This window comes from Furipterus horrens, unplaced genomic scaffold, assembly GCF_987537825.1.
Source record: "Furipterus horrens unplaced genomic scaffold, mFurHor1.1.pri manual_scaffold_5, whole genome shotgun sequence".
NCBI classification, from domain to species: Eukaryota; Metazoa; Chordata; class Mammalia; order Chiroptera; family Furipteridae; genus Furipterus; species Furipterus horrens.
In genome coordinates this window covers 173,361,163-173,374,682 of record NW_028327175.1, presented here as the reverse complement: position 1 = coordinate 173,374,682, position 13,520 = coordinate 173,361,163, and the positions used below count along the sequence as shown (strand labels likewise).

At 40.9% G+C, this 13,520-nt stretch overlaps 1 pseudogene; it reads right to left on the bottom strand.

Annotated features, from left to right (window-relative positions):
• Positions 1 to 939: 939 nt before the first annotated feature.
• LOC150010400 (small nucleolar RNA SNORA31) lies at positions 940 to 1,018 on the bottom strand (annotated as a pseudogene).
• Between the last annotated feature and the right edge of the window lie 12,502 nt (positions 1,019 to 13,520).

Below are 13,520 nucleotides of genomic sequence, written 5' to 3'. Positions count from 1 at the left end.
TATATTATTTGCTGTTTTTCTCTTGCTGCCTTTAGGATTCTTTGTCTTTGAATGTTGCCATTTTAATTATGATGATCCTCTGCTTCATTGAGCCTGCTTTTGATTCCTCCTACTGTGTTCTTCAGTTCAGAAATTGTATTCTTCATTTCTTCCTCGTTCTTATTGATAGTTTCTATGTCCTTTTTTATGCTGGTGTAATCCTCAGCAACTTTTTTGTAGCCTTTCTATAGTTCTTTACAGTTTCCCTGGTGTTCTTTGCAGTTTCTCTGGAGTTTATTATAGGTTTCTCTGAGTTTGTTGAGTTTATTGAGTTTCCTCATTACCATTGTTTTTAATTCCATGTCTGATAGTTAGCTTGCCTCTATTCCATCTATCCCTCCTTCTTGGAATTCCTCTTTTCCTTTTGATGGGGTGTTGTTTCTTTATCTTCTCATTTTAGGTGGCTCTTCTTGTTCTTTTCTGCTTCTTAGATTGATATGCTTTTATTTCCTACCTTTGTGGTGTGACCTTCTGTGGTATGAATCCTGTGCGATTCAGTGGTGCAGCCTCCTTGACCTCCTGAACTTGATTCTCTTGGGATGCTCTTTATGTCTTTTATTTGGACTCTTAAGTAGTATTATGGTTTTGCTTATTGTTGTGTTGCTCTTTGGTGGATCGTTACCTCCAATTAGCTGTCTGAGATTCACTCTGCTCACCTCATCTTGTAAACAGTTGTTGAGCTGCTGCTAAACAAAGCCACAAGTCCAGGCAAGAATCCCACACTCAGAAAGATATCCCCACCGTTAATTACTGTATCAACTGCAAATGAGCCAGTATTAATAAGGATATAAAGAGATTAAGATATTATAGAAAAGGAAGAACAAATTAGAGTGGACGAACTGAAAGGAAGGGTTTTTTGTTTTGTTTTGTTTTGTTTTTTGTTGTTGTTTTGTTTTTTTCAGATGTAGTCCCCTATTCAATCTGGGCTGCCACAAAAACAGACAGAAAGTGCAGGGATTTGTTTCTTTCACATATGAAAGGAAGGTGTTTTTGAGAGGGGAGGAGAAGAAGCTATAGTAGTACGGATTAAGGTTAAGGCAATGAGAGAAAGAAAGTAAAATTTATGTCATATATAAAAAATAGAGGGAAGAAGGCAGAATGAATTAATAAAGGAGACACATGTAGTATTAGGTTTAAACAAAAGTTGTACTGTCAATAACCTATGGGCTAAGATTAATATAGGTTGGATGGGAGCATTAAAAAAGAAAGAGGAAGAAGAAAGAGAAGCTTAAGAGATGTCTGGAGGAAAGGGAACTGATTTTAGGATGATAGAGGGAGACAGAATACTGACTGAGGAATGAAAACCAGGCTAAGACAGGGAAAAGTTCAAATTTAAAATAAAGAAGGAAAGGGCTGGAGAAAGGTACAAATGGAGTAGGAGAGGGGAACAATAAGATTTGAAATGTGAAATACTAGAATAGTGAAGGGCTATGAATAAAGTTGCAGAAATGTCACCACTACCTCCCTCTCCCACTCAATGGGCACTGATTAATCAAGCTGGAGAGAAAGTGTATTTTATGATGAAAAAAAAAATAATGTAACTAATGTTAGGGAAAATGGTGTGGAAATAATGAGTGCAGATTGGAAGTGAGTTGTATTCAGAAAAAAATATAGCATTTTAAGCAAAAATAGTAGGAAATCAGATGGTATAATTATAAAAAAGGAGGAGCAAAATATGAGATTTGAAATAAACTATAATATAAAGACTAGTTATTCATAATGCATACACTGAGGGAAAAAATGACTGTTAAAAGGATTTGTGGGTGACAGAAAGCTCCTGTAGAAGATCTCAATGGAATTGGTCTCTGTAGTATCTGTTTTTTTGTTTTTTGTTTTCCACTTTCTTCTCTTTCTGGATCCACCCCTGATGTCCCAGTTTGGAAGGCAGCCTATTCAAACCTACTAGTGTTCTACTGCCCGTGTCTGTCTGTTTTGGTTTTTTTTTTTTTTTTTTTTTTTTTTTTGGCTCTAGTCATTCTATATTCTGCAGTCAGGCTTAAGCACCACGGGGGGTGGGGCCAAGTCATTTCTCCAGGAGGGGATATTGGTCACACTCCAACTGATGCCACTTGGAGGGAAATAGTCTGCTTAAGAGATTTCTCTTGTAGCACTGGGGATGAGTCTGCACTAGGATCCGGTCTGCTGCTCCCTCAGCTCTTTCTCCAAAACCAGTGCCCAAAACCTTTCCAATGCACCTCTAATACACTTCCCACTCCTTCGGCTGCAACCCAGGTCCAGCAGGACAAATGTGCTCCCTCACGCACGCAGCCCAGGGCAGGTAAGCAGAATGCGCTGCTGTGCATGAGTTCCTCAAGAATCTTACCCTTCCCCTAGCCTGTCCTCCCCAATCAGCAAAAAAAAAAAAAAAAAAATCAAACAAACAAGAACAACAACAACACACACACACACACACACACACACACACACACAAAAGCTAAAAAAAAAAAATCCAAAAAATACGCTGCTCCTTGCATCCCAGACCCAGGCACCACCTGATCAACTCCTGGCTCTGCCAGCAGGCATAGCCTCAATCTCCACCCACAACTCCTCTCAGAGGAAACCTAGGGGCACTGAAAAATCTTTGTGCACAGCCAGCTGCTGCCTGGGGAGCCAAGCCAGCCAGAACTAGCGTCTCTCCACTCTCTCCTCCACGATCCTCACCAGACGGGTCACTCCAAGATGGTCTCCTCTGCTGCCAGCAGTGCCAAGGCTCAACTCCCACCAGTATCCAAATGGTAACTGAGATGCTCTGTCCACAATTAGCCAAAACTCCAGGTCGATCTGGGGAGCAAGCAAGTGCAGCCTCCCCTCACTCCTCTGCCATCTTCTCCAGAGCTCAAGGCATATTTTTATTTCTTCCTTGATCTCATTGTTGACCCATTTATTGTTTTACAACATGTTATTTGGCTTCCATGTCTTTGTGTATTTTTGTTTTCTTCTTGTGATTGATTTCTTATATCATAGCATTATGGTCAGAGAAGATGCTTGATATGATTTCAATCCTCTTAAATTTATTGAGACTTGTTTTGTGTCCTGACATATCACCTACCCTAGAAAACATTCCATGTGCTCTTGAAATGAATATATATTCTGCTGCTTTGGGTAGAAGTGCTCTGAAGATATTAATTAATTCCATTTATCTAGTGTGTCATTTAAGGCCAGTATCTCCTTATTGATATTTTGTCTGGAGGATCTATCCGTTGAAGTCAATGGGGTGTTAAAATCTATAACTGTATTTCTGTCACTATCTCTCCTTACATCTATCAGATTTGCTTTACATATTTGGTGCTCCTATGTTGGGTGCATAAATGTTTACTAGGGTTATATTCTCTTGTTCAGTTATTCCCTTTATCATTATGTAGTGTCCTTCTTTGTCTCTCACTGTAGCCTTGATTTTAAAGACCATTTTGTTGGATATAAGTATCACTATCCCAGATTTCTTTTTCTTTCTGTTTGCATGAAGTGTTTTTTTTTTTTTTTTCCATTCCTTTACTTTTAATCTGTAAGTATCTTTCATTCTGAGGTGGGTCTCTTGGAGACAGCATATATATGTGTCTTGTACTCTTATCCATGCAACTATCCAGTGTGATTGTTGATAGATATGTATTTATTGCCATTTTATTTTAACTGTTTTCCTCTGTTTTTTTTTTTTCTTCTTTTTCTTTTTATTCTTCTTCTCAAAGCAAGCCCTTTAGCATTTGTTGGAATAGTGGTTTGGTGGTAACAAACTCCTTTAGCTTTTACTTGTCTGGGAAGCTCTTTATTTCCCCTTCAATTTTAAATGATAGCTTTGTTGGGTAAAGTAGCTTTGGTTGTTGGTTCTCATTTTTCATCACCCTGAATATTTTATGCCCAACCCTTCTGGCCTGAAATGTTTCTGCTGAGAAAATAGATGATAGTCTAATGATAGCTCCCTTGCAGGTAACTAGCTGCTTTTTTCTTGCAGCTTTTAAGATTCTCTCCTTGTCTTTAAGTATTGCCATTTTAATTATGATGTATCTTGCTGTGGGCCTCATTGGATCTATCTTGTCTGGGAGTCTCTGCACTTCCTGGACTTGTGTGTCTTTTTCCTTCACCAGGTTAGGGAAGTTTTTGGACATTATCTCTTCAAATAGATCTCAATTCCTTGCTCTCTCTCTTTTCCTTCTGGTCATCCCATGCTGCAGATGTTATTACACTTCATGTCCAAGCAGTCCCTTAAAATCTTCTCATTTAGTTCTTTTCTTTCTGCTCTGCTTTGGTGTTTTCCCTACCTTGTCTTCCAAATCACTGATTCAACCCTCTTCTTCATCTAATGTACTGTTTGGCCTGTTTCTTTGTCTTCTCCTTTGGCTGCTTCTTAGTGTTTGTTTCTATGTATTAGGTAGATTTGAAAAGACTGTGGAGTAGACCTATGTCAGACGTTGCCTGTGCCTGGTCTCAGGCAAACTGTTTAAAGCTATCAACAATTCCCAGTTTGTGGTTTTCTCTGATGGGCCTGTGTGTGTGCAGGAACAACCAGGCTGTGCACCAAGGTCAGCTTTTATCAGCACTGGGCTCGGGGGAGGTTCAGGTAAAGTTTCAAAACTCCCAGAGATCCACCTTCACTTTCAGGCTTTCTGTTATGCTTAATCAAGAATGCCCTCCAGCGGTACTACTACTTAACAGTCTGACTTAAGCTCCACAGGGTGGGGCAAAAGGGATTTCTATGGGTGAGGCTATAGCTTCCTCTGAGGCTGATGCTGCATGGAAGGGTGTGCTCTGCCCAAGAGGAGTGGCTTCTGCAGTATGGGTGATGACTCAGCACAGAGATACTGGTGGATGACCCTTTAGCTCTTTCCCCAGAGCTTCCAACTCTAGACTCTTCATGTGGCTCTAGTCTGCTCTGCTCTCCCTCTGCTGGAAGCCAGGGTAAGTCACTGCAAATGAAATTTTGTTTGGTTCTCTGTGTGTCCAGCCATCTTTCCCGAGTGAATAGAAAACTCACTGCTTTTTACAGGCAGATGTTTTTGTATTTCTTTCCCAGTTCTGGTGCTCTAGGATCGAAAGCCCAGCTTGGAGTTTAGACCCACCCTTCTCAGGGGAATTCCCCTAGCTGCTGAAATATCCCTTTGGAATTTTAGCTGCTACCTGTGAGGACCCAGTCAGCCCTCTCATACCTCCATACTTCCTACTGAAACCAGAAAAGTCAGTGTTCATGCTGCCTGTCAATACCATAAACAATAAATAGAAACAAAGATTGAATATTTATGGACACTTTATTCAGATGCTGGCTATCTGAGAAGATGGTAGTGTTACAGAACCCCTGGGCCGCTCCAATTGAAAACAAATCCACGGGGTCTTTAGTTAGGGGTCCAATTGCCCGCTGCCAGAATTATAACTCTCAATACCAGAGTTTAGTGAAAAGAAAAAGAATTGTTTATTTAACAGTTATATAGATTTAGATTATTTGCAGATTTCTGCTGTTAAGTCTTATGTTCTTTAAAACACCCATAAACACATATCCTTGCCTCCCCCCTACCAAACCTGGCCAGTCTTAGGAAGGTCAGAAACACCATTTCCCTACTTTCCAAATACAGTTCAGCTTTACCAGTAGCTGCCAATCACTCAATTCTGATTGGGGAGGTCCTTTCTGTGCTATGATACCCTCCAGCTCTCAATACAGAACCACCTGGATTCTCAGCCTCCTTGTAAACTGCCTTCTTCCTACAAACCGCATGGATCTCCTCTCCTCAAAACCGCATGGCAAGAGCCTCTTAAAGCAGCTTGGAGACCCCTTCTCCAAGCCACATGGAGGGAGCACAGGAGAGCAAGAGCGAGAGCTAAAATGTCCGCAGCTGCTTATATATCCCTGACTGCGTCCTCTGACTCAGGGGGTGTTGCAAACAGTTCTGACCATTCACAGAACCTTACATAGGCTCTGTGTGCTTTTTCCATACCATCCCCTGGTTCAAGACCCCTCCCATCTACCTGAGGCTTTGGATGCATTAAAGCCATTTTGCATAAGAAAGACACTAGCTACCAGCCTCAGGAATGTGGAAGCATTCTAAAAGCTGCTTTCTTCTCCCCATCCCCCAGTCGCAAACTCTGGGGATTTTTGGACTCACATGTTTCTGTAACAGTTTGTTATATACTATCCAAAACTGTCTTGACATATCATCTCCTTTATAAGGAGAAGAAAGGGTAGATAAAGGGCTTGGGAAAAAGGCTAATTGGATAAAAGTTGCAATCTGAGGTGATTTTCCTAATATTTCTTTATCTGTGTACAAGGCATTCATCCTGGGAACTCGGTGGCTTACAGACCCCCCCAAACTACAAAGGCTGAATTGCTTGTTGACCTCCTGAAGTCACATAGGTTATGCATTCCAGTTCCTGGAAAAACAGCATTCCACAGGCATTAATCACTTAAGCCTACCGTCGTCGTCGTCGGCAGGCCGTCCGTCTCGAGAGACGATGGTGTAGCTTCTTAAGAGTCTATCTGCACCACCGAGAATGGCTGTGCAGTCCGACTCGGGAGTGACACGGTATCTGTCTCCTCCCGTGTTGAATCGACATCTTACGATGACGCTGGAGTGTCCTCTCCAGTGAAGCTGAAGCTACAGAGCCTGGGCAGGGTGATATGGAGGGTCTGCTGTTGCCCATGCAGCAGACCCCCCCCTCTCTTCTCAGCTGAAGGGTCCAAGGGAAAGACGGAGTCAATACAGCTTGGCTTCAGGTGCGCCGCAGGAGTTGCCGGTGTTGACTACAACATCAAACCGCCTTAGGGACCCCGGCTCCGGATTTTCTGTCGGGGTTTACTCCCTTAGCCTTTCCCCTGAAGAGGTATGCCGCAAGGCAGCGGAGGTTTTTTGGAGTCAGAGTTTTCCTTCTCTGTTAAGCCTACCAACTAAGTCTAAAATCTTTAACTCTTGAGTCCCCCAATCACTACCAGTCTCACTGTTGGTGATGTGGTTTCTCCTGTAAGTTCTTGATTATAAGGCTTCTCTCCACTTAGTGTTCAGTTGGCTATTCAGGATGACTTTCCTATAATTTAGTTGTAATTCCAGTTTGGTCCTGGGAGATTAGAGTAGCTTCCACCTACTCTGCCACCATATTGAATCTCATATATTTTGATTTTTATTGTACCAAGTATTTAAAGATTTAAGATTTCCTGTGATAATTTCTTTAGTGGTATCACTGGAATTCTATGTCATGTTTTAATTATTATGTTTAAGATATTTTACAATTTTATTTTATTTTTCTTTTAACCCAAGAGTTTAATTGAGTGTTTTTAAATTGTCGGGAAAAAGGAAATTGTAGATTAAAAAAAAAATATGTCATTAAAAGCAGACTGGGTAAAAGGGGAAGAAAGGGAAAAATTGGAACTACTGTAATAGCATAAATAAAAAAGCATTAAAAATAAAAAAAATTCTGTAATTAATTTCTAGTTTTATGGCATTATGGTCAGAGAATGTTATTTGTATATTTCTATTATTTGGAATTTTCTGAGATTTTATTTATGGCCAATGGCCAATATTTGATCAAATTTCATGAATGTTCCATGTGCACTTGACATAAAAGGTCTATTCTTTTTTATATAGGTATAGAATTCAATGTAGTTTTATAGGATCTGTTAATTCCCCATTCCTGCTTAACAATAAACAGAAAACCAAAATTACAAGACACTAGAGGACAATCTCTGACATGGAAGACAGAGACCCAGACAAACAGATCTAAAGGAAGCAGAAAGTGTGGGAAGGAAATAACGACCCCTCATACACTCCCCTCCCAAAAAACTCTATGTTCAGAGAAGTAAGAAAGAATATAGCATCCATTAAAAAAGAAGAGGTGTCATAAAAAAAGAAATATTCTGAAAACACAAAAAGCCCTTGGACATGAAAAAGATACTATCACAGTGAAAACTCATTAAAAGGGATAAAAAATAAACTTGAAGAAATCAAAGCAAACAGAAAAGAAAGATTGAGAATAGGAGATAAAATCATCTAATTAGATCTCCTTAAAGCTTTCCAGATCCCTTGGGTAATACTAAGAGGAAGTCCCTTACTGGCAGATGACTCACTGTGCCCTAGAGTTCAATAGACCCTCTCATAAGATAGGCAGGGTTGAGAGCCCAGACAAGAGAAGTGTTCGCTCCTGTAGTTTCCTTTCCCCACTGTCTTGCCTCTATGTGTGCAAGATGGAGCTTTTCTGCTCTAAAATTCCTCTGCCCCCATTCACACTAGCTCTGACCTTTCTAATCCACACAACAAATGGAATTACTCAAGGATGGGCCAGGCACTGAACCCTGGGACCCAAAGGTCTTCTTTCTGTCCTCTACCCCTAGCCATTTCTTCAGATGCCAGCTACAAATCCATATAATACCTCTCTTACAAAGCTGTATTTTGCTTCTTTTCTGTCATAGTAGATCTTAAAGTGATTTCAGGCAAAGTTTCTTAAAAAGGAACTCTATTAACAATGCAAAAGTGTCTACTAAGTTAAGGTGGGCCCACCAATTCTTAGAAACACAATGGCCACTCTACTTTTGCTGAGGTGACAGGAAATGCCTTAATTGTTTCTGAATGAGTCACTATTCTTGAGGATGGACAGAAGGATACTTGCAAAAGGAGCAAAGCCATCAATGCAGTTTTAGTTTTTATATGCTGGAATAAAACATAGAACTCCAAGTGGCTCTTAAAACAAATGCAATAGGTACACCTATATTGACAAGGAAAACTACCACAAAGCAAGTGAAGTGCTGGAATGTGTGACACTAAAGCCTGACCATGTGGCTCTGAATCCTGGCTTTGCCACTTGCCAGGTATGCTTTGTGAGACTTTGGGCAAGTTACTTTCTCTATCCTTCCGTGTTCATATCTGTAAATAGGGATTAAATGAAGTTGTTATGAGAATAAAATGAGATAATAATATATGTAAGCCCTTAGAAAAATGCCTGGTATATATGAAATGCACATAACTAGATATGGTAATAACATACTCCAATTTATGTAAAGAAAGTAAAGATATAATGAAAATGTAAATGTATTTATACTATTATTCAGATATGCAGATGTATTAGTTTGCTCAGGTTGCCATGATAAAGTACTACAGACTGTGTGACTTAAACAACAAAAATGTATTTTATCACAGTTCTGGAAGCTGAAAGTTCAAGATCAAAGTGTCAGCAGGGTTGGTTTCTTTTGAGGCCTCACTTCTTGGCTTGTAGGTGGTTCTTTTCTTGCTGTATCTTTCAAACTAGTCTTCCCTCTTTGTCTGTGTCCCAGGCTCCTCTTCTTTTAAGATACTAGTCAGATTGCATTAGGGCCCACTGTAATAACTCTCATTTTAATTTAATTTCCACTTTAAAGACCCTGTCTCCAAATATAGTCATATTCTGAGGTACTGGGTGTTAGGATTTCAACATATAAATTTTAGGGGGACATAATTTAGCTCATAATAGTAGATAAATTTAAATTATCTTATTTGGCCATAACTAATCTTGTTACAGAACACCTGGGCTGCTCCAATTGAAAACATATCCATGGGCTCTTTAGTCAGCGGCCCGATTGCCCGCCGCCAAAATGATAACTCTCAATACCAGAGTTTAGTGAAAAGAAAAAGAATTATTTAACAGTTATATAGATTTAGTTATTTGTGGATTTCTGTTGTTAAGTCTTATGTTCTTCAAAACACCCATAAACACATATCTTTGCCTCCCCCGCTACCAAACCAGGTTAGTTTTAGAAAAGTTAGAGAAACCGTTTTCCTACTTTCCAAACACAGTTCAGCTTTACCAGTAGCTGCCAATCATTCAATCCTGACTGGGGAGACCTCGTCTGTGTTATGGGGTCCACCAGCTTTTAATCCAGAACCTCATGGATTCTCAGTCTCCTTGTAAACTGCATAGTTAGTCCTTTTGTAATCCACATGGTCAGTCTGTTCCTTTTCAAAGCAGCAAGGTATGTCCCTTCCTTAAAACTGCATCGTCAGTCCCAGTTAAATCCACACAGTCAGCCTGGTTAAAAGGTCTGCTGCTTATTTTTAAATCCCTGACTACGTCTTTTGGTGCAGTGGGTGTGGTACCAGTTCTGACCATTCACAGAACCTCACGCAGGCTCTGTGTGCTTTCTCCATACCATCCCCTGGTCCAAGACCCCTCCCATCTACCTGAGACTTTGGATGCATTAAAGCCATTTTGCATAAAAAAGACACTAGCCACCAGCCTCAGGCATATGGAGGCATTCTGAAAGATGCTTCCTTCTCCCCGTTCCCCAGCCACAAACTCTGGGGTTTTTTGGAACATCCCTGTTTCTGTAACAATCTGGCTTTTTCCCCTGAGTCTCCTTGCTGATTTTGAGAAAAAATTAATAACATATGAATCTGTTTAAAATTTGGACATAGCTGAATTTTAAGAAGTCTTCAATTATTTCTGGGTAAAAAGGCCTAGTATCTCAATGACTGCCTTTACTCCCTTCCCCTCTCTCTAAAAAGGTGTCTGAGTATCTTGGGGGAAAGCTAGAGCTTTCAAGACCTTATGGTGCTAGGGGAAAGTTGGGGTTCTTAAACATGATGTCTTCTGCCCTCTCTGCCACTGGAGCAGTATTCCTTGTTTAACCATCTGGACAGAAGACTCCAGGTGAGGTCATAGGAGATATAGTTCTCTTGGCTTGTTCAGGACTCAGTAGTTCTCTCTGGATGACTTGGCCTCACCTCAGATCTTGCAACACCATAGACTCTGTGAAATCTGTTTGTGATCCTAGGCAGTTGGTACAACAATGGGTCAGGGAGGAAAGGGATGATGGATGATTCCAAGGCTTGGGTCACTGGGGACATTGTAGAGAGGATTTCCAATATAGGGGGGCAAAGGTTTCAAAGTAGCATGCAGGGTACTTAACAGATATGAGTTATTAGGCAGTGGCATCCACCTTGGTCTGGTATAGTGGATGGAGCCCAGAAGCAGTTTCTCCAAGCAATACGGACTACAAGTCAGTTTGGTGCAGCTGAGCACTTCCAGGTGACTCATCTGATTTAGACCTGGGTACAGTGCAGAGAGCCAGGAACCAGCAACCAGCTTCTCTCAGAAACTAGACAAATTTCCCTGGAACTTTAAGCTGGGTAAATGCGCCCATGCACCACTGATGATGCCAGTGATAAGAAACCATTTGCTTAGTGCCCTATGGGCTGCTTTTCTCATCTCTTCCCAGCTGGCTCCTATGCCAATTCTGCTTCCAATTTCCCTGGTACTGGTACTTGGGATAAATCATGGAGACAATCCCCACTGACCAGTAGCCAGTTCTTCCAAATTACATAAGAAAAGGATATCTGTCCTTGAGGAGCAAGTGACCTGCTCGTGACGGAGAGGCAATAAGTCTGTTTCCTACCTATGGGCCAGGCAGGTGTTTGGCTGAGGTTCCATGAACACATAGGTGTCCAGGGTGTCACCTAAGTAATTGGGCACATTGGGATCCAACCTCCCCAAAGAAAAATTCCAAACTACTTTGTACACCCCTGTCCTGCTCCTCATGTACATCCTACAGCCCCCTCTCCAGCTTACCCACTAACTAGGGCTGAGGTTTTAAGCTAAAGAATTTACTATGTAGGTTGGAAAGGAAGGAGCTGAGAATGGCTTATAGCTTTTAAATCAACATCCATACATTAACCATTGCTGTTACTAACAGCAAAGATTTAAAAATCAATATTAAAATCTATTTCTTGAGAATTTTGAGTGGATGGTAGTTGATTATTTAAGATAAGGTAGAGATTTTAAAAATCAGCAAAATTCAACCTGACAGAAGCTACAGTGAGACCAAAATTTATTTCTCCCTCATGGAAAATTCAGGAGGTATGTGGTCCAAGGTTGGTATGGAAACTTGGTTCTATTCAGTTCTCCTGAAGTCCCTCTACCATTCCTAGGGTATGGTCCTTATCTTCAAGGTCTAAGTCAGCAACTGTGTTCTAGGCAGCAGGACGGAGAAAGGAATGATGAAATGGCAAAAGGCATGCTACAGCGTTCTCTTAAGGAGAGTTTCCGAAAGTGGCCACAGGACATTTACGCTTGTATTTCCTCAGCCAAACTTTAGTTTATGGTCACGCCTGCTTTCAGGAAGGTTGGCAAATGTGTTCTTTTTTCTCTGTAGTTGTATACCCCGATATAAAATCTATGGCTATTGACAAAAGGGAGAATGTGTATTTAGGGACCGTTTTTGCCACAGACGACTTCAGTGCAGTGCCTATTTTCTCCTTTCAACTTCCTCCTCTACATTATCCTGAGCACCTGGGCACTAAGCCAGGAAAGCCAGGGAAGCCAGGAGGCTCTGCTTGAAATGGCTGATCCTTGGAAATCTTTGGGGGAAGGAATAGGAGTTGAAAGCAAGCAGGAAAACCGAGCAAAGTTTTCTATTCTTTCAATTCACTCTCCACTGGAAATATTATATAAGCAGCAGTAAACAGGCAGGCTTTAGAGCCTATAAAAAGGAAGATTGAAGAAGAAAAAACAAGGTAAGTTAGACCGAGAACAGGGACCATGCCTTTCTGTACACAGTTATATACTTAGGGCCTAGAATACAATCTGTAATACAGTGAGCACTCAAAGACGTTTGTTGAATTGGCAAGAAAAAGGCTTACTTTTTAGAAAGTGTAATGCAATAATCACCTGCATGCTGAAGGCCTAAGGAAACTGAAATGTCCTGCAGCCCTGGGCCCTAAGAGCGATGTTGACTGTTCTGTGTGGAAAGCAACCCCTTGTTTATCTTATAAGATAATCGAGCAGATAAAGCAGGCTTGCTGATTTCATATTGCTGAGCCTTGCCCTCCCTGTACAAATGCCATTTGTCCGTTATGGCTGGGGAGATTTTGTGACTCTGGGCTCTTCGCCAGGCATCAGCTTGTCATTGTTAAAGGTCCATAAACTCCCTTCCTGAAAAAGCCATTTCCCTTTTCAGCTCAGCTGTTCTATGGGAGAAATAAAAGTGCTGTGGCTAGAACTGCTTCATTCTGCTTCACCATGGCAGGAAAGCCAGCGAGAGTTGCAGGGATGGTGCCAGTCCCTGAGGGAGAAGTGAATTGCAGGGTGTACCTCTTACTGGAAGCCACAGTGTAGGAAGCAGAGGATAGGTTTAGGGGTTTCCAGAATGACCCAAGGCATTTTCAAAAGGTCAAAGCCCAAAAAATATAATGCCATTAACAACAAGGAGCAGCTCTCTGTGAACTGAAATGAAGTTCTCTCTAAGTCATGATGTCCAGGGGGAGAAAACAGGTGCAGCATAGTATGAATAATATGCCACAATTTGTACGGGAAAAAAAGATATGCACATCTCTTGGAATATATTCAAGAAACTGCTAACAGTGTTTGCTTTTGCAAAGGAGATTCTGTTACTAAGAAATATGGAATGAAAGGAGACTTTATTCCTGCTGTATACCCTTGTGTAGCTTTTCAGTGCTGTACCATGTGCATAAAATACCTATTCAAAATAGGAAATAAATAAAACCTAGAGAAATAACAATAAAACACAATTTAAAAAGGAAGTA